This window comes from Aegilops tauschii, chromosome 2 (genome assembly GCF_002575655.3).
Source record: "Aegilops tauschii subsp. strangulata cultivar AL8/78 chromosome 2, Aet v6.0, whole genome shotgun sequence".
Classification (NCBI taxonomy): Eukaryota; Viridiplantae; Streptophyta; class Magnoliopsida; order Poales; family Poaceae; genus Aegilops; species Aegilops tauschii.
In genome coordinates this window covers 319,928,877-319,945,625 of record NC_053036.3, presented here as the reverse complement: position 1 = coordinate 319,945,625, position 16,749 = coordinate 319,928,877, and the positions used below count along the sequence as shown (strand labels likewise).

General features: G+C 50.0%; 1 long non-coding RNA gene across 1 annotated transcript; it reads right to left on the bottom strand.

Moving 5' to 3' along the window:
* Positions 1 to 7,291: 7,291 nt before the first annotated feature.
* On the bottom strand, positions 7,292 to 8,108 carry LOC120974557 (uncharacterized). Its single transcript, XR_005769931.1, has 2 exons — positions 7,710 to 8,108; positions 7,292 to 7,566 (listed from the first exon to the last, which is right to left on the bottom strand). It is a non-coding gene; the product is annotated as an uncharacterized lncRNA (long non-coding RNA).
* Between the last annotated feature and the right edge of the window lie 8,641 nt (positions 8,109 to 16,749).

Below are 16,749 nucleotides of genomic sequence, written 5' to 3'. Positions count from 1 at the left end.
AGGTTTAGCTGTACTCTAATCCCAAATAAAATGGAATGAAAGTTTTCTCGAATCTCAAATAAAACGGAATGAAGGATTTGTCTGATTGTACATACGTAGACAAGTGCATCTACTACCTTATAATAAAGTACATGGATTCTATCTACTATCCTTAGCACGAAGAGCAAAGAGCCAAATCAATCTTGTACATATCTCTAATCCTACAGTGCTCACGTGGTTTCTATTGACAAGTGTACATTGTAATTGTATTGCAATATGCTGTACGTAGTCTGATCCTAGAATTATGGATCTCTTTGACCCGTTGGGCCTGCGTGCCTACTCTCACGGGCCCTCTCTCCCTTTCTCTCGAGGCATATATTGTAAACTATGTAACAGAATCAATCAAGATAAGGAAACAATCTTCCAACTTGGTATCAGACTCCAGGACTCTCCATGGCCGGCACTCAGCCTCCCTTCTCCAACGACTCCTCGCCGGCCGCCAACTCCTCTGCAGCCACTTCCGTTGCCTTGTCCCCGCTGTTCATCTTCGGCACCGCTCCCTCGTTTCTCTCCAACTCCTCTGCCGCTTCTGGATCTCAGTTTGCGATCATGTCGTCGGCGCCACCACCATCTTTCCCCTCTGGCACAAGATCAAGGACTACTTCCTCGCCAACCGTGCGCCCGCTTTATGATCCTTAACCGCCAGTACCGCAATCTCAAGCAGGGGGACCTCTTCGTCTCTGAGTACGCGTGCCGCATGAAGCAGCTCACTGACGCCCTCGCCGACATCGAGCACGGCGTCACCGAGGTGGATCTCACCACGCAGTTCCTGCACAGCCTCGACAAGCGCCTCGAAACAATTCGGGTCGTTCTTGGCGACCAGACGCTCCCCTTCGACGCCATCCTCTCCCGCGTCATCCTGGCAGAGGAGTCTCAGGCTCAGCGCACGGCGGAGGAGAGCGCCTCGGCCTTCGCCATGTCGGGTGGTGGCTCGTCCAGCGGCCCCTCTAGCGCCGGTGGGCGCGCCCCCAATGACCGTGCTGATCGGTCCTCCGGCCCCACCCCCGAGCCTCCTACGGTGCCCCTCCTCCATCTGGTCGTGGGCGCGGCGATTGCTCTGGCGATGGCGGTGATCATGGTCGTGGTCGTGGTGACAGCGGCGGTCGTGGCCAACCTCATCCAGCGCCCTTCTCTCCGTTCACCGGCTACTTCGCCCCTTATGGCATGGCGCTCCCGGCCCCGCGCTCCGGCTGGATCCCTCCCAACGTGGCCGGCGTGCTTGGCCCCCGTCCGGGTGCCCATGCTCAGGCGTACCATGCTTACACGCCACCGACGCCGCCTACACCGTTCTACTCTTCGCCCCAGCCCTCGTGGGATCACCTCGCCATGCTAAATGCCGCCTTCAGCAACGGTGGCTACCCCGCTCCCCCGGCTCCCGAGTGGTACCTCGACAGCGGCGCCTCCTCCCATGTCACCGGCACTCAAGGTAACCTTGCCAAGTCTAGTTCTTCCTTAAATCATTTACCGTCTAGCATTCTTGTTGGTAATGGGCATCATCTCCCCGTCACTGCTGCTGGTTCCACCACTCTTCCTCCTCATGACTTTTGTCTTACCGATATCCTTGTTTCTCTCACTGTTGTCACTAGCTTAATTTCTGTTCTCAAGTTCACTAAGGATAACTCTTGTTCTATCGAATTTTACCCGTGTGGTTTTCTTGTGAAGGATCTTCGCACTCGGAGAATTCTCATGATCTCCGTTAGCCATGGCGATCTCTATCCCTTTGTCGGCAACAAACCAGCTCGGGCCTCTGCACTCCTCGCCATCACTACCTCGGATTTGTGGCATCGTCGCCTCGGGCACCCCGGCGCTCAAACTCTTGCTTCCATCTCCAAAGATTTTCTTAGTGAATATAATAAGGCTCCCCACTCTCCTTGTAGTGCATGCCAACTAGGCCGCCAACTGCGCCTACCTTTCCCATCCTCTCTTAGCAAGACTTATGCTCCTTTTGATTCAATACATTGTGATTTCTGGACATCTCCTGTTGTAAATTTTTCTGGTTTCCAATATTATCTTGTTCTGTTGGATGACTTTACGCATTTTTCATGGACGTTTCCTCTCCGCAACAAATCCGACAGCTCTACCATTCTCCAACGCTTTTTCACCTTCGTTCACACCCAATTTCACACGGTCATCAAAAGCATGCAGTGTGATAACGGCGGCGAGTTCATCAATACCTCTCTTCGTACCTTTTTCTCCACCAATGGCATCTCCTATCGCTTCTCTTGCCCTCACACATCACCCCAAAACGGCAAGGCCAAACGTATGATTCGTACGACCAATGACATAGTGCGTACACTCCTCCTACAAGCCAACCTCCCTCGGCCCTTTTGGGTTGAGGCGCTCCACACCGCCACCTACTTGCTCAACCGGCAACCGTCCCGTGCCATTGCTCCCCACACACCTCATTTTCTTCTTCATGGCGTACCCCCAATCTATGATCACCTTTGTGTTTTCGGTTGCCTATGCTTTCCGAATTTTGTATGCCACTATGGATCACAAACTTGCCCCACGCTCCACCCGCTGCGTTTTTTTGGCTATGCCCTCGAACACAAAGGCTATCGCTGCTTCGATCTCACCTCCCGCCGTTTCATCGTATCTCGCCACGTTATTTTCGACGAAACAATTTTTCCGTACACAACACACCCTCCTGACCACACACCAGCTACGTCCACAGAAAATCCCCATGCAAAACCTGCCCCTCCCGCTTTACCGGATCCCCAGGCGCATCCCCAGGCGGCCCCCCACCAGCTGGCGCTGACCGGTCGCCCGTCCACTCCCCACTCCCCACATCGCCCGCGACCCCGCTTCTCCAGCACAATCCCCCTAGACTGCTGCGCCGGTCCCCCACGACTAGCCTGCCTCCTCCACTAGCACGCCTGCTCCCCAATCCACCTCGGATCCGCCGCCCACCAGTCCTGCCGCACCTTCCGCTGGTCCCACCAAATCCACCGCTGCTTCCGTTCCAGCCACTACCCCCTCGCCACCTCTCCCTAAACATGTTGTTCCCGTACAGCCACCCCAAAATTCACACAAGATGTCCACACGAGCTAAATCCGGCTATCTTATGCCTCGCCATTTATTTCTCGCTGATGCTTCCACCACACCCATCTCACCCATCCAACCCACCTACAAATCAACTCTCAAGGATCCCCATTGGCGCCAAGCGATGCTCGATGAGTTTAATGCTTTTTATAATAACTCCACTTGGTCTTTGGTGCCTAAGCCTGCAGGTGCAAATGTGGTCATGGGCAAATGGATTTTTCGCCACAAATTCAATACTGATGGATCCTTGGCTCGATACAATGCACGGTGGGTTGTTCGTGGGTTCACTCAGAAAGAAGGCGTGGATTACTGTGAGGCATTCAGTCATGTGGTCAAGCCAGCCATAGTTCGGGTTGTGTTGAGCCTTGCCACCTCTCGTTCATGGCCCATCCATTAGCTTGACGTCAAAAATGCATTCCTCCATGGTGAACTCAATGAGACAGTGTACTCCTCGCAACCGGCTGGCTTTGTTGACTCCTCCAAGCCGGACCATGTCTGCCTCCTTCGTAAGTCTCTCTACGGCCTCAAGCAAGCACCTCGGACATGGTTCCTTCGCTTTCAAGCCTTCTTGCTATCTCTTGGGTTTCGTGCTTCCAAGAGCGACTCTTCACTTTTGATCTTGCATCATGGCAATTCTATTGCGTATTTGCTCGTTTATGTGGATGACATCATCCTTACCGCTAGCACACCCACCACACTTCACTCTGTCATCTCCGCCCTCAAGAAGGAATTTGCTATGACCAATCTTGGTGCCCTACACCATTTCTTGGGTATCAACGTCACCACCAACACCTCAGGTCTCTTTCTCTGTCAACAAGTAGTACACACTCGAGTTTCTTGAGCACGCTAAAATGCTCAATTGTAAGCCAGTTTCCACCCCGGTTGACACCACCGCCAAGTTGTCCTCTCATGACGGTCAACTTCTATCCAACCCCACCCATTACCGCAGTCTGACCGGTGCACTCCAATACCTAACACTTACACGACCCTACATTGCCTATGCGGTTCAACAGGCTTGCTTGTTCATGCATGCACCCCGTGATATCCACATGCAACTTGTGAAGCGCATTCTCCGGTATCTCCGAGGCACCTCTCACTATGGACTACAGATCTTTCGGTCACCATCCAAGGATCTCACCGCCTATACACACGCGGATTGGGCAGGTTGTCCCGACACTCGCAAGTCGACGTGTGGTTTCTGTGTCTATCTTGGCATGAATCTTGTCTCCTAGTCTTCCAAGCGGCAACCCACCATTTCGCGTTCGAGTGCTGAGGCTGAATACCGTGGTGTTGCAAATTGTGTGGCCGAATCTTGCTGGTTGCGACAGCTTCTTTTCAAGCTCAAGGTGCCACCAACTCGTGCTACTATGGTGTACTGTGACAACATTAGTGCCTCCTACCTTGCCAGCAATCCAGTTCAGCATCAGAGGACCAAGCACATCGAGATTGACTATCATTTTGTTCGTGATCGTGTGGCACTCGGCGAGGTGCGGGTGCTTCATGTTCCCTCCAGCTCTCAATACGCAGATGTGTTCACCAAGGGTCTTCCTTCACAGATTTTCCACGAGTTTCGGTCCAGCCTTAACACCCTTCCTAATGGTGTTCCAGCTAAGGGGGGGGGGTATTGACAAGTGTACATTGTAATTGTATTGTAATATGCTGTACATAGTCTGATCCTAGATTTATGGATCTCTTTGACCCGTTGGGCCCGCGTGCCTACTCTCACGGGCCCTCTCTCCCTCTCTCTCGAGGCATATATTGTAAACTATGTAACAAAATCAATCAAGATAAGGAAAAAATCTTCCAACTGTTTCAATGTTTAGCACCAACACATTTCTTTCCCTAATAATAAAAGCACGGATTGACTCCGTAGGTTCACCGTCATAATACGCTTGTTCCCGTGATTTTACGCTTTCAAAATTGGAATTTAAAACATATTCGAGGTGGTACTAATCTATCTATATATCCTACTTGTAAGTCAAAGACGCTCATCAACTTGCAACAACGATTGGGCCGACCCACCAGTAAGGGCCAAACGCAAGGGGCGACCTCAGCGTCGCCGGGATCTCCTGCGCGGCGGCAGAAATCACATATTTGACCTGAGGACGATATCAAATCACGATCTGACCTGGCTTCGAAAAAATTTCACATAACAGACCGTTCCGTGTGGTGCCCGACAGCCGGGCGCTGCATTGCACTATGCAGCGTCGTTGGCTTAGGCGTCGCATGCCCGGCCAGCGTGGCAGCTCGGGGCCAGGGGCGGCCCCACAGCCAGCCGTGCAGCGCCCAACACATAGGCATCACACTGTTAATGTGCAGCGCCTAGCACTTAGGCGTCACACTTGTAATGTGCAGCGCCCGTTTCTTAGGCGCTGCACAGTCTGTGTGTCACTTAGGCTGGCCCCACCCTCTCTCCCCTCCCACCCCCACCCCACACACCCCCACCCCACCCAAACCCTTCCCCCCCCCTCTCCCCCTCCCCCCCTCTCAAATCCTTCTCAAATCTTGCAAATCCGGAGTATTTGACCGTGGATTTCGAAGCCAACCCCTCTCTTAAGGTAATCTCCTCTGATCCCCTCGTTTTCATCCATAGGAATTGTCACAGTTACTCAAATCTTGCTAGTTTGGGGAAACCCTAGTTTTGGCTTGGATTTGGAAATTTGTGTTGAATCATGTTATGTTTCTTTGCTAATTTGGTATGGTTAGGCTTCATACTATGCTAGGGTTAGGGTTATGTGTGTTTTTATGTTGGGGTTAGGGTTAGGGTTATGGCATGTTAGGGTTGTGGTTATTGTTAAGTGGGGGTTAGGGTTATTATTTCATATATATGTTAGGGCTCATGTATTTTGTGCAAATATTTTGTTAAGTACTTACTTGATATATGTGTGTTTTTGATTATTGTACGGATAGGAAGAATATGTGTTTATGTTCATCATGTGGATAAAGAGGCCTTTTTTAAAGGCAATGTTGAGCCGGACCCGGATGAGCTTGACATGGTGTTTGAGAGTAGTCCTAGCTATGCGGATGTCTTGGAACAAGTGAGGAAGGATTTGAATTGGATGGACCCAAGTGACGTTGTTGAGTTCGAGGGAAGGCATAATGTTGGTTTTGGAATGCACATTCGTTGGAAGACAATGTGTGTGTACTCCGAGCAACGTTGGGTTGCATACAAGGAGACGGTTGCCGAATCTCTAGACAAGGCTCTTGAGTTATTTCCTCCAAGAAGGTTGAGTCTAGTTTGAATTTGGACTTGAACCGGAACCCCTCCTCGTTGGTTGCTAGTACTCCCCCACCCATGAACCAAGATCAAATGAGTGAACCTCATTTCACGCAACAAGATTGGCCAACATTGAGCCTGATTCCAAACAACCAAAATGAAGCTTTTGAAGAGGAGAATGATGAGTACGAGGAGGATGACAACGAAGTTGATCTCCATGACAACAATGTGGGTGATCTCGAGTAATATCATGTGCAAGAGACAATGGACCAATCATCCCTTTTTCTCGTGCATATGCATCGGACTCCGATGACGATGGTCCCGATGAAGAAGTTGATGAGGAGGGGTTCACGCCCAAGGAGGCCCAAGCATTTAAGAAGGTATTCGAGCGGGATCACAAGACACCATTGTTCAAGGATTTTAGTCTCGCGGATGAAGCCGTTGTAGATGGTGGCAAATGTATATCTCTTGGAGCTAGGCCAAGTTCTCACTGTGATTTGGAAGACGGCAAGAATGGGATATATCCCGGTTGTGAGTTTCAATCCTTCTTGAAATTGAAGATGTGGCTCGACAACTACTCGGTTACGCATTATCGTCCACATAAAGTGGCCAACTCGGACGTCAATGTGCGTTACACGGTTAAATGTGAAGTGCCAAGATGTTCATGGATTGTGCGTGCAAGCGGGGCCGGTCCTGAGATTTCGGGGGCCCGGGGCAAGACAACACAAAGGGGCCCTAAAGCCACATTTTTCTCTATCTCAGTTGCATATAAATACTCAATGCACCATATTTTATGTTGCATTGTCATGTCGACCATCCAACAAACCAAGGTCATAAACATTCACAGAAAAATTTGTCGCTCTTTTCAATCGGCCCTATATGTTTCTATTAGGTTCGTGCCTATACTAAATATTATTATCCTATATTTTGTCAATTTTTTCAACAGTAAGTAAAGGCATTCCACTTAATTTCTAACATAAGTACTCGTACCTGTTATAGGAAAATGTCAATATCTCCTTTCTTGATCTCAATAAACTGATACGCAAGTTTATTTTCTTTAGTCATTACCAGATGCATACTTTCTCGATAACATCTTGCTAATTAGCGCACACACATATGATACAAGAAATTAAAAACACTGTTAGTTTAATAAAAAATGCTAAGAAAGGCTTGGAACAAAGATCTGGATGGCAAGAAAATTAGAAACTGCAAGATATTTTTGCTGCTTACTAGTCACCAACAAAAATCCGAGCTCGTCTTTTCTAATCCTATCCAACACAACAAATCGGAGTGAGAAAGAGATATGTATGGGGATGATCTTCATGAAACAAATGAACGACCTAAAAGACTAGAAAAAAAGAGAGATTTGCATCAGAGAGCAGTTTGATTGGAATCTGAAAAATTGTATTACCTTCTTCCAGTAATCACGTGCAGCAGCAGAAAATCGCGATTAGAAGGCATGGGCGGGGGCGCAGTCAACCTTGGGGCTGATTCGTCCGCCAAATAGGGCGCCAAGATAGTTTTTTTGGCCGTTCAGCAGTTGCAATCTCGGATCCCAGAAGGCATGGGCGGGGGCGCAGTCAACCTTGGGGCTGATTCGTCCGCCAAATAGGGCGCCAGGATAGTTTTTTTGGCCGTTCAGCAGTTGCAATCTCGGATCCCAGAGTCATGTGTGGCATCGATGAAGGATATTACGTCGAGCGCTTGCACTTTTTTTTCTGTACGAGAGAATTCAAAGACAGCGAGCGCACTAATAGGCCGGCAGTTTTGCTTGTGATTAGCGTCTCCAGTGGCAGGGAATTGTAGTAAAAATCGGATAAGATTACGCCCGTGCGGCAAGGCGAGAAGATTGTGATCTGTTACTTTTTTTCCCCTTTCTATAGAAATCAGTCGAACTTACATGGGCTAACATCACGTACATATATATGGAAACCAAGCAATTTCCTTCGTACTCGGGGGCCCGGAGCGGCCGCCCCTTCCGCCCCCCCTCAGGGCCGGCCCTGCGTGCAAGGCCATGGAAAGGAGGTCCCACTTGGCGCATAGTGAATTGTACATCAAGTCACATGTGCCGACACAAGAATGCGGATGGCGAGCTTGTGTACCAACAACACAGACAACTCACGTCCGAGTTCATTGCTTACAGGTTATCCAACCAAATATCCACACTTCCAATAATGAGCATTAAGAGTGTCATTGACCTTGTGAAAGTCATCTTTCATTACAAGGTGAAGTATGGCAAGGCATGGAAGACGAAGCAAGCCGCTTTCAAGATATTGTATGGAAATTGGGAGGAAGAATACAACCGATTCCCTAGATTGTTGTTAGCTATGGCCGCCACAAAACCAGGCATGGTTCACGTGGTTGAGCCTCATGGGCACCAAACATTGATTCACAATGGGAGGACCGTCCGAGTATTTGGCCGTGCATTTTGGGCCTTTGAGCAATGCGTGAGGGCTTTTGAGCATTGTCGGCCCGTCATCGCCATTGATGGCACGTTCTTGACCGGACAATACAAGGGCACTTTATTGGTTGCAATAGCAAGTGATGCCATAACCGGGTGTTGCCTTTGGCTTTCGCTTTGGCTGAGGTGGAGAACAATGATAACTGGGAGTGGTTCTTGCGTCAATTGAGAACAAGGGTATTACCGGCTGAAAGAGAAATTTGTGTCATATCGGATCGCCATCCAGGAATTCATCGCCATTGATGGCACGTTCTTGACCGGACAATATAAGGGCACTTTATTGGTTGCAATAGCAAGTGATGCCATAACCGGGTGTTGCCTTTGGCTTTCGCTTTGGCTGAGGTGGAGAACAATGATAACTGGGAGTGGTTCTTGCGTCAACTGAGAACAAGGGTATTACCGGCTGAAAGAGAAATTTGTGTCATATCGGATCGCCATCCAGGAATTCATCGCCATTGATGGCACGTTCTTGACCGGACAATATAAGGGCACTTTATTGGTTGCAATAGCAAGTGATGCCATAACCGGGTGTTGCCTTTGGCTTTCGCTTTGGTTGAGGTGGAGAACAATGATAACTGGGAGTGGTTCTTGCGTCAACTGAGAACAAGGGTATTACCGGCTGAAAGAGAAATTTGTGTCATATCGGATCGCCATCCAGGAATTCTAAATGCGGTGGTGGTTGACATTCCGAGACATACAAAGTTGCACCATCGATGGTGCATGAGGCACTTTTGTGCAAACTTCTATAGGGCATGTGGTATCAAGGAGTTGGCCGATGATCTTCAAGATTGTTGTCTCGCTTTCTCCAACAAGCGGTTTGCCACATTGTTCAATGCATTGCTCAGACACAAGAAACTTGACCCCGGTGGTCTTGAATTTCTCAATAGGAATATTGTCGAAAGGAATATGTGGGCACGTGCTTTCGATGAAGATGGCCGAAGGTATGGTCAAATGACAAGCAATATGGCAGAGTGCTTCAATAATGTGCCCAAGGGTGTACGTGCATTACTCGCGACGGCAATAGTTCAATACACATTTGACAAGATAAATGAATATTTTTAAAGTACTCAATGGAGACGGATAAGCAGATTGCTGGTGAGAACAAGGAAAGCACAAGTACAATTTCCCACCAAAGGTTGAAAAATGGTTGAAATTTCAATCACAAAAGGCAGACTCACAAGAAGCTGTACTATATCACGACAACGATTGGAAGTATGAAGTGAAAGAGCCTGGAGGAACCACAAACGATGGCCACCAACACGGAGGCCGGGCTTTCAAGGTCTCCCTAACACGGTGTGATTGCACTTGCATGAGGCCATCCTTGCTTCATCTCCCATGCTCGCACTTGTTAAATGCATCTCGTGTTAGGAATGTAGACGTCAATCACCCTCTTACCGTGCGGGAGTCCGAGTTCTCAATCATGACTGTCAAGAATACATGGGCTTTGTCGGTGTCAAAACCGGGGATCTCGGGTAGGGGGTCCCGAACTGTGTGTCTAAGGTCGATGGTAACAGGAGACAGGGGACTAGGATTGTATAGATACCGGAGGGGACTAGGGTTGTACCAAGTCGGTTACAGAGAAAGGAATCTTCATATCCGAACGCCAAGCTTGCCATCCACGCCAAGGAGAGTCCCATCCTGACATGGGAGAGAGTCTTCTGTCTTGTATCTTCACGGCCCATCAGTCCGGCCCACATCCAATAGGCCGGACGTCCGAGGACCCCTTAATCCAGGACTCCCTCAGTAGCCCCCTGAACCAGGCTTCAATGACGAGGTGTCTGACGCGCAGATTGTCTTCGGCATTGCAAGGTGGGTTCCTCCTCCGAATACTCCAAAACAGCCTTCGAACATAAAGAACGTGTCCGGCTCTACAAAACAAGTACCACACAGAACCGTAGAGAGTATAATATTTCACGAGTCCAATCTACTGACAACTTTTTGTAGCATGACGCCACATCACCACTCGGTCATATTTCGAACCGTTTTTCGGCATGCCGCTCCACGTTTTGAGACGCGGTTTCATCGGCACGTCTTGTCAAAGCAGAGATCGTGTCCCCTTATTACAGGATTCTCATCAATACGGGCATGGGTAATCCAACCGTCCCGTCAGCATGATTCCTTGGGAATAGGCAAGTTTTAAGGCCCATGAGGAGGCATTTGATATTCACCGCCTTTATAAAGGGGCACAGACCCGTCTTTCTCCTCTACGCCTGCCTCTTCCTCAACCTTTCCAACCTCGAGTTCCAGCACCCAGGTTTCGACTTAATTGCTACGAGCCTCCCAGTCATGTCTGTACCCAGCCCTCAAGGCCAGTGGGTGGCCTCTTCTGTCACAGAGGAGGATATTGCGAAGCTCCGAGTGGCAAGATACCTGACCGCGGAAATCCTCCACAGGCTCCCTGCTAAAGGGCAGGTTATCCCTACCCCCAGATCCGGCGAGAGGGTCGTATTTATCTCCCATTTCCTCCGGGGGCTAGGGTTCGCTCTCCATCCCTTTGTCCGTGGGCTCATGTTCTATTACGGGCTAGATTTTCACGATCTAGCCCCGGACTCTTTTCTTCTCATCTCGACGTTCATCGTCATGTGCGAGGCCTTTCTCCGTATTCCCCCACACTTCGGCTTATGGATCAAAACCTTTAATGTGAAGCCGAAAGTGATCGAGGGAAAGCAAGCGGAGCGTGGTGGTGCCACGGTGAGCAAGCTTACCAACACTCTTTGGCTAAAAGGCTCTTTCACGGAATCCCCCAACTTATGGCAGCAGGAGTGGTTTTACATCACTGAACCCCGTGGTACCAAGTGGGCAGCTACACTTGCGTTCCGATCTGGCCCTCCAATACAGCTCGCATCTTGGATCAATAAGGGGTTGGACTGGGGATCAATTGACGAAGTGCAGACTCTATAGAGCCGCATCCGGAGTCTCCTTGAGAAGGACACCGATCTCATCAACGTGATTCAAGTAATGCTAGTCCGCCGGATCCTGCCGTGCCAGCGATGGCCCCTCCGCATGTGGGAGTTTAATCCGGAAGGACCACGAACCCTTCAGCACTTCTTCGGCACGATGCACAGAGGAATGTGGAAGTTATTTCGGGACACGAAAACAGTGGTCGGATACCACCGAGGACATCAGACTTGACTGCAACCATCCGAATACTTCGGTAAGCACTCGACTCCCGAACACAGCTTAGCTAAATATCCCGTAATAAGATACTGAGAAAACCATCCTCTTCCAGGGCTGTATAAAGAAGGCGGAGCGAATTAGGTGTTCGGCCCCTCTTCCCGAAGACTCAGCTGATCCTGTGCTAACAAGGATGCTGGCTCCGGCACCATACCAAGTGCCGGTGAAAGAGGACAAGGGGGAGAGCAGGAAGGCCAAAGGTGACCTCCATTCTGAAGGTACACCAGGCACTGTGTCCGGGGAGATTAGGGCTCCCTCTTCCGAAGACAAAAGAGAAGGAGAAGCTGACATCCTTTCTCCCCATGGTAAGAAAAGGGCCACCTCCGAAGGTTGGGAGGTAAAGGCTCCTAAGCGAGGGAAGATGCCCCTGTCAGGCGGTTCGAGCTCGGAAGACGAGGTTGTCGCACAGTTCCTCCGTAAGGACAAGGCTTCAACCGAATGTAAGTGAACAAGGGTGTCTTAAACATATCCCGTTCTTTTCCTGTTACAAGGGTAACATCTAGAATATATGTTTGCAGTCCGGCACGCAGTATTCCTCAACAATCCTCTTCCTCGGGGGATCTTCTTCCGGAGATGATGGAAAGCGAGAAGCCTCCACAGGTCTCTTTGCCCAATAGGGTGGACGACTTTGAGGTGTCGTCCCGGAGGATCTCTCCGATCAACAAGTGGTGCGGGGGACAATGAAGACAATGCCCGAAGGTGAAACTTCGGTCGCCCAGGGTCCGGGGTGTGCGACCCCTACGGGGACCAACAATAAAGGCCCCGAACTATCCGGTTTACAGTTGGAGACGACTCTAGCGTCGAGTAAACATATCCCTTCAAAGGGAGTCCGTACTCCTGCAGCCGCTTCCAGGAATCCGGAGGCGCCAGATATATTGATGGACATGCTGCAACATGCGTCCGTCTCAGAGGAACATCATACCTTAATGGGTATGGTGGTTGAGAGGATTCTGTCCGCGAAAAGTGGATTGAATGAAGCCTTCACGGGCCTGCTAAGAGGCTTCGAGGTACGCAATGAAATATATTCAATTGCACTCTACGTGCAAAATGCACCTGTGTATAGATAGTAGCCCCTGAGACTCTGGTTGTCACCCAAAGGGAGGCGATCAGAGGATCAAAAAAAGATATGCCCAGGAGATAACCCAATTAATTTGAACACAGGCTGTTACATCCATGACGACTGCCCATGCTACAGAGGTTGCAGGTCTGAAGCAGAAACTTGACGTGGCGGATGACGACATCACGCTTATTAACAGGCGGCTCGACGAGGCGCAAGGTATGTTTTGGGGCGGCCAATATATGTATGTATAATAACATGGGCACGAAGCTGAGGATTATATACTAAGACATGCACAACTGTAGATAGTGCTGCCGCGGTTGAGACCCTTCGGGCTGAGCTTGCCCGAGCCAAGGAGCAAGCCAGGATGAGTAATGTGGCTGCCAAGAAGGTAGCTGAGGAGTTAAAGGCCGAACAGGCTGCTCGGCGCCAGTGCGAGGAGAGAATATCTTCCATAGAGAAAGATATAAAGGATGCCGCTGGCAAATGCCAAGCACTCGAGGAGGAGAACAAGGCCAAAGTAGCCGAACTCGAGAAGGCCTTACAAGAGGTGAGAGAAGCACGATCCGAGCCTAGAGCGGCTCGGGAGGAGATCCGGCAAGCCGGGGAGATAGCGGCCGGTAAGCCCTTTCTATTACAGACTAAATTCGGCGATCCGAAGTATGCCCCGCTTAATCAAATGTGGAGCTCTCCAGACGCATTCTTGGACTTGCCAGAGAGTGTCTCCGATGTGCGGCAGTTTTTCGAAGCGCAAGAAGGGTATGCAACGGAGAAGCTTTTCTGGTCACAATTCAGCACGCCAAAGCGCCCGCTGTTGCTGAATGAACAGATGGCCCAGTGGGCCGAGCTCCACAAGATATCCGGGTCTGCCATGAAGGCCGTCGTGGTCCGGCTGTGGCTGACTGAGCCAATTCTGAATAGTTATTTCAGTTTGGTGCAGCGACTTGTTGATGCGGTGCCGCGTATCGACGCCGTTAAGCGGTCAACATGCATTGAAGGTGCACGGATGGCCTTTGCCCGTGTCAAGACGTACTGGGTAAAGATGAAGGCCACCGATGTCGTGGCAAAGAGTCCACCCAGCGGGAAGGACCATCACACGCTGGAGCATTATTTTGAGGATGTCCTAGAGGGCGCCCGCTTGATAGAGGGTCAGTGCTCGAAGGATATGATCTTCGAGTGAATGTACCAAAATTGTAAAAAACAATATTATGATATATTAAGGCTATGTTTTTTATACTTTTTGCCTGAAAGTTTTGGTTCCTCCTGGGCGGCCGTTTTTGTATAATCTGAAAGTTTTCCAGTCGGCGGCTTCGGCCCCCTCGCATATAATACGGGGGTGTTCGGAAAAGCACTTGATCACTCTTGACCCAACGTCTTGGTCCATGAAGGAGGTGTCAATGCGGCGAACTAGGCAATCGGACTATAGGGCTTTAACACTTTCACTTAGCCATAGGAGTTTGACGGTGGGTCTATGATATAGCCCTTGGTATGTACGCGGTTATCCGAATACGGTGCGTTACATAGGTGACCTGAAGAACGGTCCTTCGTGTAATACAGAAGGAATCGCGAAAGATTATGATAAGTCATCGAGTGGTTGACCAGCTCTCGCCGCATCATGACAGTCAGTTTTCGGCTTTCTCTACTGAGGTGCTTGACCAGATGAACCGGAAACACAATCGCAGTAGTTCTCCCTTTACTACCCTAGCCGATAGAGCGGAACGTAAGTTAGTAAGCACAGGAGCCGGGCCACCCAACTATTGACCAGAGACATGATTCGGAGCTGATGCATATAAGGCCAGACTCGTGACGCCGAAGTGTGCTATAAAGCTGTTCGGACTTGCCGGCAACTCATTTGTTCCCATATCGAGCCCCTGGCAATTTGTGCCGAGGTGCGTGCATGAAACAATCGAAGAAGCAAAATTCAGTTCTTTAGAAAAAGCGAATACTGAATATGGATTATGTTCACTGGAATATGATTGATACGGTAAACGCATTCTTAAGATTATAACGCCCCTACCCAGGCTATTTGACATGCCGGGGGTCGAAGGCTGAGAGAAAAGGCACTTTAGAGGCTCGAAATAAAGAGTGCGGTCTACAAAAGATTATTTGGACCTCCTGTCGCAGGTCTGCGCCGCCTTGCCTCAGCGAAAGGACTCCTTAACGGGAATAGCCTTTGGGTAAGTATACGAAGCCGGACTCCAAAAGAGTCCGGGAGGTGACCAGCTCTTGAGTCACCTATGGTAAAAGATAAAAAATAGTTAGAAAAGAAGAAGAGGCTATGGGAGTGTGAACCGTATTGTAGGCCTGTCCGCATTGTGCCTCCGCCGATGACCAGGGTATTTTAAGTGCATAATTATGTATGCGAGGTACAAACTTCGCAGGTATATGAGGCGAACGATGGAGGCCGAATTGCTAATCCAACTCTGAGATTGATCGGTCCTGTTTAATAGAGACCGGCGGCTTGATGGCCGATGAGATACGCGGCTTGATGAGGCCGCTTTGTACTTCGGTTGTAGTAGCCGTAGTATGATCCTCTGTACGGAGGGAGCGTTCCGTATTTCCATTTATCGTTATGACGCCGCGTGCACCGGGCATCTTAAGTTTTTCATAGGCGTAGTGTGGGACCGCATTAAAATGAGCAAAAGCGGTACGCCCCAGAAGTGCATGGAAGCTACTGCGGAACGGGACAATATCAAAGGTCAAGCCTTCGCTTCGGAAGTTGTTCGGCGAACCGAAAATGACTTCCAATGTGATGGAGCCCGTGCAGCGAGCTTCTACACCGGGCACTGCTCCCTTGAGGGTAGTTGTGGTGGGCTTGATTCTTGAAGGACCAATGCCCATTTTGCGGACAGTGTCTTGGTTTAGTAGATTAAGGCTACTGCGGCCGTCCATAAGGACTTCCGTGAGATGGAACCCATCGATAATTGGGTCGAGGACCAGAGCTGCTGAACCTGCGTGACGGATACTGACCGGGTGGTCCTTGCGATCAAAAGTGATCGGGCAGGCCGCCCATTGATTAAATTTTGGGGCGACCGGCTGTATGGTGCAGGCGTCCCCTAGTGTGCGCTTGCGCTCCCCTATAGGGATGTGTGTCACGTATACCATGTTTACTGTTTTTACTTCGGGGGAAAATTGCTTCTGACCCCCGGTGTTCAGTTAGCGAGTCTCTTCGTCATTGCTGTCACTAGGCGGCCCCTTCCCCTTGTGTTCGGCATTAAGCTTACCCGCTTGTTTGAAGACCCAACAGCTTCGATTGGTATGATTGGCTGGTTTATCGGGGTTGCCATGAATCTGGCAGGGCCGATCCAGTATCTTGTCTAAATTGGATGGTCCGTCTCTGTTTGCCTTGAATGGCTTTTTTCGTTGACCGGGTTTGGAGCCGCTGAATCCGGCGTTAACCGCTGTGTCTTGCGTTCCTTCATTATTATTGCGACGCTTGTGTTTATTGCGACGTGGCTTGCCGTTGCCGTCTCGGACTTCGGAAGTGCCCGGATCGCTGGCGCTGTTGCTTCTACGAGCGAGCCAGCTGTCTTCTCCCGCGCAAAAGCGGGTCATCAGAGCGGTAAGGGCTGCCATGGATTTTGGTTTTTCTTGACCAAGGTGGCGGGCGAGCCACTCATCCCGGACACTGTGTTTGAAGGCCGCAAGGGCTTCGGCGTTCGGACAATCGACAATTTGGTTCTTTTTAATTAAGAACCTAGTCCAGAGCTTCCTGGCTGAGTCTCCGGGCTGCTGGATGATGTGACTTAGGTCATCGGC